The 12551-nt window shown below is 54.4% G+C and overlaps 1 protein-coding gene and 1 long non-coding RNA gene across 3 annotated transcripts in view; one reads left to right on the top strand and one right to left on the bottom strand.

Annotated features, from left to right (window-relative positions):
- LOC138249696 (ankyrin repeat domain-containing protein 50-like) overlaps nucleotides 1–12551 on the top strand; it is a 307510-nt gene that overhangs the window by 6319 nt on the left and 288640 nt on the right. Inside the window, exon 1 of one of the 2 annotated variants that reach the window (XM_069203681.1) lies at nucleotides 3987–4006. The exons of the other annotated variant lie outside the window; for it this stretch is intronic. The gene's annotated coding sequence lies outside the window, so the exon portion shown is untranslated. Of the gene's footprint in view, nucleotides 1–3986; nucleotides 4007–12551 lie in introns of those variants that run through there. 2 annotated transcript variants of the gene reach the window in all.
- The window catches only part of LOC138249697 (uncharacterized), a 147478-nt gene that overhangs the window by 70629 nt on the left and 64298 nt on the right, over nucleotides 1–12551 (bottom strand). The gene's annotated exons all lie outside the window — the stretch shown is intronic.

Below are 12551 nucleotides of genomic sequence, written 5' to 3'. Positions count from 1 at the left end.
CACACGCGGCTTCCCCAGCCCCTGCACCCTCCACACGCGGCTTCCACAACCCCTGCACCCTCCACACGCCGCTTCCACAGCCACTGCACCCTCCACACGCCGCTTCCACAGCCACTGCACCCTCCACACGCCGCTTCCCACAGCCCCTGCACCTCCACACGCCGCTTCCCACAGCCCCTGCACCTCCACACGCCGCTTCCCACAGCCCCTGCACCTCCACACGCCGCTTCGCACAGCCCCTACACCTCCACACGCGGCTTCCCCAGCCGCTGCAACCTCCACACGCGGCTTCCCCAGCCGCTGCAACCTCCACACGCGGCTTCCCCAGCCCCTGCAACCTCCACACGCGGCTTCCCCAGCCCCTGCAACCTCCAGCCCCTGCAACCTCCACACGCGGCTTCCCCAGCCCCTGCAACCTCCACACGCGGCTTCCCCAGCCCCTGCACCCTCCACACGCGGCTTCCCCAGCCCCTGCACCCTCCACACGCGGCTTCCCCAGCCCCTGCACCCTCCACACGCGGCTTCCCCAGCCCCTGCACCCTCCACACGCGGCTTCCCCAGCCCCTGCACCCTCCACACGCGGCTTCCCCAGCCCCTGCACCCTCCACACGCGGCTTCCCCAGCCCCTGCACCCTCCACACGCGGCTTCCCCAGCCCCTGCACCCTCCACACGCCGCTTCCACAGCCACTGCACCCTCCACACGCCGCTTCCACAGCCACTGCACCCTCCACACGCCGCTTCCACAGCCCCTGCACACGCCGCTTCCACAGCCCCTGCACCCTCCACACGCCGCTTCCACAACCCCTGCACCCTCCACACGCCGCTTCCACAGCCACTGCACCCTCCACACGCCGCTTCCACAGATCCCTGCACCTCCATACCCTGCCTGCCAAGCACCTCCACACGGCACTTCCACAGCCCCTGCACACACCGCTTCCACAGATACCTGCACCTCCATACCCTGCCTGCACAGAACCTCCACACACCGCTTCCACAGCTTCTGCACCGCCACACACCGCTTCCCACAGCCCCTGCACCTCCACACACCGCTTCCCACAGCCCCTACACCTCCACACGCGGCTTCCCACAGCCCCCTGCACCTCCATACCCTGTCTACACAGCCCCCTGCACCTCCATACCCTGTCTACACAGCCCCCTGCACCTCCATACCCTGTGTGCACAGACCCTGCACCTCCATCCAGTCAGCACAGCCCCTTCCACAGCTCCCAGCACCTTCCATAGCCTCCCAACCCCTCTCCATGCCCTGCCTCCACATCCCCTGCCTCCACATCCCCTCCGTACCCTGTCTGGACAGCCTAGTGCCCCTCCATAGACTGTCTGCACAGCCCAGTGCACCTCCGTACCCTCTCTGCTGAGTCCTGCTAACCTACCCCCATGCACAGCCTTGGGCACCTTGCATTACTGGTGAGCACAACCACGTACGTGTGCCCTCCATGCCCCTTCGCTGAGCCCTGGCAGTGATTCTGGCCCCTCTCTGCCCCCGTACCTCCATGCACAGCTGTGTACCTTCTGTACTCTGTGGCCACAGCCCCGTGCGACCCCCAGAGCCCGGTGCACCCTCAGTACCCTGCCTGCGCAGCCCCCGTGCACAGACTGCGCCTCTGTGCACACTCCTGGAGGGGGCGCACTGCCGACGCAAGACATTGTCTGCAACTCTGCCCCCACCCTTCCCATGTCAGCCCCCAGCTCCTTCTTCCATCATGCGCACATCCAGTCAGTATTTCACCCTTTTTTGCCCTCTCCCTCCAGACACTGCTTCCCTATCCATGCACACATCCAGACACTGTGTCCCCCTTCTCTATTACACACCATCTCCCTCGGGGCACACCTCCCCATCCATTCACACACCCATACACCCTGCCCCCCCCATCTCTCTTACATCCCTCTCCCTCGGGGCACCCCTCACTCTCGGCACACCACCCGATCCCCCACTCTCGGAATACATCCCTAACCATGCACACCCCCAGACACTCTGTCCCCCTTCTCTCGTACACGCACTCTCCCTCGGGGCACACCACCCTACCTCCCCCCTCCCCCTCCTCTCGGCACTCCTCCCTATCCCCCCTCGGCACTCTTCCCTATCCATGCACACACCCAGACACTCTGACCCCTCCCCCGTCTCTCTTACACCCCTCGGGCACACCTCCCTATCCCCCACTCTCGGCACACCACCCTGTCCCCCCTCGGCACTCTTTCCTATCCATGCACACACCCAGACACTCTGACCCCCCCCCCCCCGTCTCTCTTACACCCTCGGGCACACCTCCCTATATCCCACTCTCGGCACACCACCCGATCCCCCACTCTCGGCACACCACCCTGCCCCCCCCTCGGCACGCCTCCCTATCCATGCACACATCCAGACACGGTGTCGCTCCTCCTCCCATGCACACCTCTCCCCGGGACTGCTTTCCTTTCACCAACACTTCCTGCCTCAGTGCCCTCTCTCCAGCTCACACACTTCGAGCTACATAAAAGCAGTGCCATCCGCGAGAGGGGGCCGGGGGTGGGCGTGCGAGGGGGTACACATGCACATGATAGAAAAGAAACCGGGAAAGGGGTGGTAGATCTTCAGGAACCAATGAGAGCAGTTGTGCAGGCAATGCATGCTACCACGAAGAGGCAGCCCTGCATGGGAGGTGAGGTGCTGGTGCACCAGCCAATGCATGCCGTTGTGCAGCACAACCAATCTGTTGTTTTAAGAGGCAGCCCTGCATGGGAGGTGACGTGCTGGTGCAGGAGCCAATGCATGTCGTTGTGCAGTGCAACCAGTGTGCGGTTTTAAGAGGCAGCCCTGCGTGGGAGGTGACGTGCTGGTGCAGCAGCCAATGCATGCCGTTGTGCAGCACAACCAATCTGTTGTTTTAAGAGACAGACCTGCATGGGAGGTGAGGTGCTGGTGCAGGAGCCAATGCATGCAGTTGTGCAGCCAGTCTGCTGTTTTAAGTGGCAGCCCTGCATGGGAGGTGAGGTGCAGGAGCCAATGCATGCAGTTGTGCAGTGCAGCTAGTCTGCTGTTTTAAGAGGCAGCCCTGCATGGGAGGTGAGGTGCTGGTGCAGGAGCCAATGCATGTTGTTGTGCGGTGCAACCAGTGTGCATTTTTAAGAGGCAGCCCTGCGTGGGTGGTGAGGTGCTGGTGCAGCAGCCAATGCATGCAGTTGTGCAGTGCAACCAATCTGCTGTTTAAGAGGCAGCCATGCATGGGAGGTGGGGTGCTGGTGCAGGACCAATGCATGCAGTTGTGCAGTGCATCCAGTCTGCAGTTTTAAGAGACAGCCCTGCATGTGAGGTGGGGTGCTGGTGCAGGAGCATGAAGTTGTGCAGTGCAGCCAGTCTGCTGTTTTAAGAGGCAGCCCTGCATGTGAGGTGGGGTGCTGGTGCAGGACCAATGCATGCAGTTATGCAGTGTAACCAATCTGCTGTTATAAGAGGCAGCCATGCATGTGAGGTGGGGTGCTGGTGCAGGACCAATGCATGCAGTTGTGCTGTGCATCCAGTCTGCAGTTTTAAAAGGCAGCCCTGCATGGGAGGTGGGGTGCTGGTGCAGCAGCCAGTGCATGCAGTTGTGCAGTGCATCCAGTCTGCAGTTTTAAAAGGCAGCCCTGCATGGGAGGTGGGGTGCTGATGCAGCAGCCAGTGCATGCAGTTGTGCAGCGCAACCAATCTGCTGTTTTAAGAGGCAGCCCTGCATGGGAGGTGACGTGCTGGTGCAGCAGCCAATGCATGCAGTTGTGCAGTGCAACCACTCTGCTGTTATAAGAGGCAGCCATGCATGGGAGGTGAGGTGCACCTGTGGTGGAAGAGGCCCCGTAGACCCAAGACAGGAGTGCATCCCATGATATCAGACTGCTTCACACACGGGAGCTGCACACGACATGGGCTGGACTGCTGTAAAAAGACTTGGGCATGCAGCAAAGAACTGCAGCCCTCTCCGCGAGAACATCCCAAGAGAGGAAGTTAGTGACTCCCTGTCCCTATTGCATGTAAGTAACATGAAGCAGGGAGTCACGTGGGACATCTGACCAAGAGACATGCACTGGTGAGGTGTCTGCCCCTGTTGCATGAAAGAAAAATGTAACCGAGAATTGTAAGCAACCATCAGCGACAGAAGTGTGCTCTGGAGGGTGGGCTGGGGAGTTACTGAGTGTCTGTCTGTTGTACTTAAAGCCATGCAGAAGGAAAATACATGCAGCCACCAAGAGGGCAAGGCAGGCGGAGGCAGGCACTGGGGTCTGCCCCTCTTACGTGTGAGAAACAAGCTAGGACATACAAGCAGCCATCGCAGAGCGCCTAGATACCCTCACGTGTGACAAGCAGCGCTCTACAGATCCACATTAAATTACAAGGCACACAGAGGCATGCTCTGGGGTCTGCCCCTCTTGCATGTGAGAAACAAGCTAGGACATACAAGCAGCCATCACAGAGCGCCTAGATACCCTTACGGGTGACAAGCAGCGCTCTACAGATCCACTTACATTACAAGGCAGTCAGATGCAGCACTGGGGTTCCCAGAGAGCCTGCAGAAGGATGCCACTACCTGTGAGCAAGGCTGGACTGGCTGTACCAGGCATCCGGTGTTTCCCCGTGAGGCTGGCAGTGAGGGGCCGCTTTTGATACTAGGGGACCAGTTTTGAACCAGTGCAGCAGTTTTAATAGCACTGCAGAGTTCCTTGTATATCCAACATTTTTCTGAGAGTAAAATTGCCAAGATAACTCTTGTGATTTAATGTACCTCCCGAATAGCATGGAGGTTTGTGTAGTGGCAGTTTTGATTCATCTGAGGTAGCAGTGGGGCTTAATATGTCTGCTGCAAAGAATGTGTACTATAAAGGTCACATAACTCTATTTTATGTGCAGTGCTCAGTGGGATACTGCCTTTGTCACAGAGGTTCTTTTGTTATTGTGCACTTCATAAGTTAAAATCATGATCTAGCACAGTGAGCTATGAACTGGCTTCAAAGAGCTGCATGCAAACTGCATGGTACAGGTTAGAAAGTTCAGATTTTTGTCCAGTCTTTAATTATCCTACTTTTGCTTAAAAAAACAGTTTGATTGGGTAGAAATAAATTGTTAGTAAAGTCAACCCTAACCACTGTTACAATGTGAATCCTGAGTTTAGGATTCCCCAGACCAAGCACTATAAAATGCCTACCAGTATGGATGACATGTGAATCCCAAACCTTGTAGTTCCCTTTGTCTTATGTAATATTACCTATACATTGATTTACACACCTATCATTCAGTGTCTCTGTATGTGTGTGATATAAGGTGCTCCAACACCATATGCTGGTAGGAGAGGTGCTATGGAGAGATGAGAGGCACTGTGAGAGGGTGATGGTGGGGGATTCATTGGAGACCCTCAGTAAAGATTGCTGTGTCCTGGTGCTCTGTAAGGTCATCATTTACTGTGCTTTAAAAACGAATGCAAGTGAATATATAATGATAAATAAGTTGTAGAATGCACTATTTTGCCATTTTTCCCAAAACCCCATTGTGGTCAGGCTTGCACGCTATGCACCCTATGGAGGTTGCTCTGACAGAGTTTGCCGGGGCTGCTTTGCATTCCCAGTCTGGCCCTGCCTGTGAGTGACAGTCCCCTGTGCGCGTCCTGGTCTGTGGCTGTCTCGCTGGTTGGTACCTCAAGGCTAGGGTGACCAGATCTTGAGAACCAAAAACGGGGACATTTTGCAAAAATAGAAGGGCTACAATTTTACATCAAGGGAGGGGCTCGGAATGACAGCTCTTATCAATACAGGAAGGCAGAAAAGGCACTAAGAAAATAAATAAAATACAATTTCTGAACCCAGCATCAAACCTGTTAGTTAAATGGCTTACTTGTAACATCTGCTAGCTAACACAGCTTAAGCACACCTAAAAAAGTGTCTCTCGCTGTTATCAGTCAGACCCCTCTAAAAACCGGGACATGAGCCAAATTTGCATAAGTCTGCCGGGACAGCTGGTGAAAAACCGGGACTGTCCCTGCAAATCCGGGACACCTAGTCACCCTATTCAAGGCTGCATTGCCTGCCTGTCTCTTTCTGGTCTCCTGTTTGATTTGGTGTTTGGCATTTGCAGGGCGGTCACTCTGCTGTTGGTGTGACAGTGAAGTCCTTGCCGCAGTCCAAGGTCGGCTTCTAGGGTATTTCTTGGTTTCCACCACAAACGGGTGTTTTGTGTGGAGCTGAAGGCCACACATTAAAGGCATATACATCTGGACAGAGATGGCCACAGTTCATAGCATATAAAGAACCCTGGGATGGACATATCTTAATTCTGCAGTGGAAGCCCTTTATGGCCAAGACTTGTGTGGAAAATGTTGAAGGCCGGTTTTAAAAGAGTTATGAACAAAACATGTTAGTATCTTAATATTGCAAAATGAGAAACAGGCATTTAGGAGCATAAGGCAGCGCTTGGGATATTATCAACAGTTATAAACACCTCCGTCCCCCAAAAATATGTAAGTGACCCTAGCCAGCATCTTACACATTAAATCTAATGCAGTGGCGATTTGGGCAAATCCCAACTTTTGGACTTAGTATTGCATCAGTAGTCACAGCCGAGCTCTAATGAATGGAGGCTTTGTAAACAAGCATTTGCAATGCAATGGGTCTCGCATTTGCTGAAGTTAGAGCTATTGGCATTGTAAACCCCTAACCAGACTTTTCTTGCCACATAAGTTGAAAATGAAAAGTAAAACAGTTGACATAAGCGAGCGGATTCATGGATCAATGCTCAACCGATCTCTTTTGATGCCCTTGGCTACTAATTAAAGAAATCCACTACAACCAATTCAACTGGAGGTCAGCTTCTTTATGAACATAGTTTTGAGTGCTGCAGCTTCTGTGCTAAATATACATCAGGGAGTTTTGCATGCGGGGATGCAGTGCTTTAGGGAGGGGCACCTCTGTTGGATGCTGTCATACAAAGGTGTGGCCTATTGCTGTAGTTCGTCCCGGCATCCATTAGCCAAGGGACACTGATGTGCACAGCTTGCAAGAACCCCCCCCTCCGTGCATATATGAGCATTGTCTTTACACAGTACTGCAAAGTTTTGATTTAAACAGAATTCTTATCGTTCGTGTTCTACGCCCCCCCTCCCCCCCCAGCACCTTTTAAAATGATCATCCAGACAGTAGACTGAGTCCGGGTTTGATCATTTTTAGCTGTATTTGATTATAGATGACACTTTGTTGAAATACAGATATATATTCAATCAATCAATCAGGAATTTGTAAAGCGCACTACTCACTCGTAAGGGTCTCAAGGCGCTGAGGAGGGTGAGAGGGGGAGGGGGTGCTGCTACTGCTCAAACAGCCAGGTCTTGAGAAGTTTTCTGGAGGTAAGGAGGTCTTTGGTCTGGCGCAGGTGGGTGGGAAGAGTGTTCCACGTTTTGGCGTCGAGGTGCGAGAATGATCTGTCGCCGGTTGTAGTTCTGCGGACGCGTAGGACGGTTGCAAGGGCGAGATCGGCGGGGCAGAGATGACGGGCCGGGTGTAGAACGAGAGCCGTCTGTTGAGGTATTCTGGTCCGGTGTTGCGCAGTGCTTTGTGAGCGTGGGTAAGGAGTTTGAAGGTGATTCTCTTGTTGACTGGGAGCCAGTGCAGGTTTTTCAGGTGGTCTGTGATGTGGCAGTGGCGGGGGCCGGACTTAGCTTGGTGGATCTGGGCACTGTGCGGAGCTGACACGTGTGTCGCCCTGGTCCTGTTGGCCATTGGCTTTTTTTCAGGGCAAAGAGAAAAAATGTTGTCAGGTTCCTGGGCATCTGTTGCTACAACTCACTTTCGGCAGTATCTTAGTCAAAGAATGGAAAGCCCGCAGTTCAGTGGGGCCCTGTCTTTGTAATAAAGCACCTGCATAGCGCGCAATCTGAATTGTGGCATGGCAGCGCTTTCAGTAGTCCCTGGATCACTCTGAATCGTTGCCAAGTTGTATGTTTTTTAGACAGAAGTTTCATTCGATTTGTTGAGATGTTATCAGTTGTGTGAGTGAGTCAGTGAGACACCAGAGGGATGCAGGTCAGGGCACATGCTCATTACCTGGCGGGGGGGTGTGTGTGTGTTTGTCGTTGGTAACATAATAACAAGTTAGTGGCATGTTCGGGCTGTGTTTGTGTGTTCAAACTTGTAAATACCAGGACAATGCACATGCTGCGTCGCGCCTGGTGGAAGGCTTCTGCCTATGTATAGTGCCTGGTTTTCACTGGTGCAGCCTCGCGGCGCTCTTGTCCTTTCTGATAGATTAGTTTGCATGCCTGGGGGGTGGGTGGGTTAATGCTTGGAAGAACCTCTTTTAGCTTCTAGTTAGAGCTCATTTGCGGCCCAGAACCAGAAATTCATCCCAAGAGGAAGGGGCGGGGCCTGTTTAGACCTCCCCCCCCCTTTTATAACTGTTTTCATCTGTGTTGGTCACCGAGCACCTCCTGCTGCTGCCTCTGGTCCCAGTGACCGCAGTGTCCACTAGGATCCGTTCACCAGGACTTGTTTATAGCGGTTATTGTAACGCTGGGGTAAGCTTGGCGCGCGATGTAGCGCACTGATGCTGTTGGCCTCCAGGGACGCGCCTCTCATCCGGTTGATTATTCTTGGGTTTGACTGGAATTTCCCTTCGGAAGCAGAGATAGCGCAGTTTGCAGCTGCCCCGGACATTACTCGGGGTTAAAGCACGGGAGGGGCAGCAGCGAGGGGTGCACGGTGTGCAGCCGAGAAGGACGGAGGTCCTGGGGGCTCGGAGGGGATGGGAACCGAGTCTTACCTGTCCTCGTGACGTGTGCACACAGGTGAGTGTGGCTGGAGGGTGGAGTGGACTCTAAGGAGATGGGTGCTGAGTCTTAGCTGTCCTCGTGACGTACACACAGGTGAGTGTGGCAGTTAGGTTGGGGTGGACTCACAGGAGATGGCCCCTGAGTCTTACCTGTCCTCGTGACGTGTCCCACAGGTGAGTGAGAGTGGAGGGTGGAGTTTACTTACAGGAGATGGGCCCTGAGCCTTACCTGTCCTCCGTGACGTGTACACACAGGTGAGTGTGGCTGGAAGGTTGGAGTGAACTCACAGGTGATGGGCCCTGAGCCTTACCTGTCCTCGTGACGTGCACACACAGGTGAGTGTGGCTGGAGGGTGGAGTGGACTCACAGGAGATGGCCCCTGAGTCTTACCTGTCCTCGTGACGTGTCCCACAGGTGAGTGAGAGTGGAGGGTGGAGTTTACTTACAGGAGATGGGCCCTGAGCCTTACCTGTCCTCCGTGACGTGTACACACAGGTGAGTGTGGCTGGAAGGTTGGAGTGAACTCACAGGTGATGGGCCCTGAGCCTTACCTGTCCTCGTGACGTGCACACACAGGTGAGTGTGGCTGGACGGTGGAGTGGACTCACAGGAGATGGCCCCTGAGTCTTACCTGTCCTCGTGACGTGCACACACAGGTGAGTGTGGCTGTTAGGCTGGGGTGGACTCACAGGAGTTGGGCCCTGAGCCTTACCTGTCCTCGTGACGTGTACACACAGGTGAGTGTGGCTGGAAGGTTGGAGTGAACTCACAGGAGATGGGCCCTGAGTCTTACCTGTCCTCGTGACGTACACACAGGTGAGTGTGGCTGGAGGGAAGAGTGGACTCACAGGAGATGGGCCCTGAGCCTTACCTGTCCTCGTGACGTACACACAGGTGAGTGGGAGTGGAGGGTGGAGTGGACTTACAGGAGATGGGCACCGAGTCTTACCTGTCCTCGTGAGGAGTACACACAGGTGAGTAAAGCTTGAAGGTGGGGGTTGAGGCAAGGACCGCCCGAGCACTAGTGGTAACAGATCCCGCCTCAGGATGGGTCGGACCTCTGCCTCCGAGTCTTGGAAGGGTCTCCTGAGGGAAGTGTGTGATCTGGATTCGTGCCCGTGGACCAGGTTCTCTTTCAAGTGGACCACTGTTTCCATTCTGATGTTTAATCCTCGGCAGACCCCTGCCGTGGGAAGCGCTGCAGCGCCTAACGTATGGGTAGTAAGCACTATATAAATGCTAAGATACAATAGAATACTCAGGAAACACATCTTACGACTTCAGTTCCCACACCCTAGTGTCATTCGTTCCCAACAGCTCCAGCATCCTTCAGTACACCGCCTTCAGCATTAGGTTCTTCCACTTCCTTGGGCCCCTCGCCTCCCGCATCCTTGGGCCCCTCGCCTCCCGCATCCTGGGACCCCAGCATCCTTGGGCCTCTCATCTCCAGCATCCTTGGGCCCCTCACCTCGCCCTGTATCATCCTTTGCCCCCTCGTCTGTATCATCCTTTGCCCCCTCGTCTGTATCATCCTTTGCCCCCTCGCCTGCAGCATCCTTTGCCCCCTCGCCTGCAGCATCCTTTGCCCCCTCGCCTGCAGCATCCTTTGCCCCCTCGCCTGCAGCATCCTTTGCCCCCTCGCCTGCAGCATCCTTGGACCCCAGCATCCTTGGACCCCTCGCCTCCAGCATCCTTGGGCCCCTCGCCTCCAGCATCCTTGGGCCCCTCGCCTCCAGCATCCTTGGGCCCCTCGCCTCCAGCATCCTGGCACCTCTAACTCCAGAGCCTGGCCCCGTCCACCGTCACGTGAACCGTCCCTCGCAGTGCTCCCTTGTTCCTCTGTGGTGCAGTTGTCCAGCTCCGTGGTGTTTCTTCTTCTGAGACTTGTCTCTCCTTCCTGTTGTGTAACTGTGTGCAGCCGCGCACATGTCAAGGCCCTGCTAGCTCCCGGGGCCCGGCCTCAGCGAGGGTCTGCGCGTGATGGATAGCGCGCACAGGCCCCCTCGAGGCGCTCTCGGCCCGTCGTGAGCACGGTGTGGTTGTGGGTGTGTGCCAGGCTCCAGGGGTGCTCTAAAGTAGTACCGAAGCCTCAGGACTGGCACAGGGCAGCGAGGGCGCCCCCACTGTACCGGCTGCACCAGCCTCTGCGGGGGTAGATGTTCAGGGCTGCTTCTTGGAGGGCATTGTCCCAAATCTAGAACTAAATGACGGTCTGGTGGGTGCTCTCTCTTACAAAAAAAAAAATATATATTTTCCATTGAAATGGACGCTTGAAATGAGCTTGCATGAGACGTGCAGTTTTGTTGACTAAGATCATGGCGCTCAAACAAATGTGCACATTGGGTTTCAGTGCATATTTATCATTTGCGTAAAGTGTCTTTGGTTTGTTTTTATGCTATTGAAATCTTTGATTCACACTTGAGAATTACAAAAACCATCACAGCTCACTTGTGCTTTGCTTGCTACTGATATATTTGGAAATATCTGTACAGTTCATTCAGAACTATGTCAATCTTGTGTGTTATAAAATATTTGATATAATTTCCCATGATGCTCCAGCAAGGTTGCCACCTGGTTAACATGACACATCTCACTCACGGTGCAGTTAGGGAAAGGGATTGCAAACACCAATGTCTGTTAAAAGAATAAGCAGTAATTTGTCAGACATTGTCCTACATCTGGCATCTCTTTTTGACAGCACAGAAAATGTAACAAGTGAAAAACACAATTTAAAGGTTTTTTCTTTTGCTCCTTCTCCTCCTGACTTCCAGCAAGGTTACTTTGTGGGTGCTACAGTAGCCCCGGTATGTCTTCTTCCAGTACCCCTGCTTTGCAGTATGCACAGACAACCGGTGTCACACATAAGTAACCCAGGCTGCAGCTCACGTTGCTGGTTGTCTCTTTCTTTCCTTCGATGTGTGTCCCTCCCCTTCCTGTGATGTGTCCCTCCCCTTCCTGTGATGTGTCCCTCCCCTTCCTGTGATGTGTCCCTCCCCTTCCTGTGATGTGTCCCTCCCCTTCCTGTGATGTGTCCCTCCCCTTCCTGTGATGTGTCCCTCCCCTTCCTGTGATGTGTCCCTCCCCTTCCTGTGATGTGACCCTCCCCTTCCTGTGATGTGAGTCCCTCCCCTTCCTGTGATGTGTGTCCCTCCCCTTCCTGTGATGTGTGTCCCTCCCCTTCCTGTGATGTGTGTCCCTCCCCTTCCTGTGATGTGTGTCCCTCCCCTTCCTGTGATGTGTGTCCCTCCCCTTCCTGTGATGTGTGTCCCTCCCCTTCCTGTGATGTGTCCCTCCTCTTCCTGTGATGTGTCCCTCCTCTTCCTGTGATGTGTGACCCTCCCCTTCCTGTGATGTGTGACCCTCCCCTTCCTGTGATGTGTGACCCTCCCCTTCCTGTGATGTGTGACCCTCCCCTTCCTGTGATGTGTGACCCTCCCCTTCCTGTGATGTGTCCCTCCCCTTCCTGTGATGTGTGACCCTTCCCTGTCCAATCGCGTCCCTGATATCCACCTCACTCTTCCCTGTGGGTTTATATGTACTCTGTTTTCTTCATCTCTGTGCACCAAGTCAACAGTTGGGTGCAGAGCTGGCCTTTTCACAGGTAGAGCCCTAGACAAAGCCAAGGAGTTTGAAGAGTGCTGTTGGCACCAGTGAAACTCTTTGCGGTGCGGGGTGATTTAAGTGCAGGGTGGGAGGCTGAGCCTGGCCACTGAGATATGGATGGCCTGGGGTCTTCTGGTCAGTTCAGCATCGATTCGGCATAATGT

The sequence above is a fragment of the Pleurodeles waltl genome, chromosome 8 (assembly GCF_031143425.1).
Source record: "Pleurodeles waltl isolate 20211129_DDA chromosome 8, aPleWal1.hap1.20221129, whole genome shotgun sequence".
NCBI lineage: Eukaryota > Metazoa > Chordata > Amphibia > Caudata > Salamandridae > Pleurodeles > Pleurodeles waltl.
The sequence above is the reverse complement of the archived record's forward strand: the minus strand, read 5'-3'. Positions and strand labels throughout refer to the sequence as shown.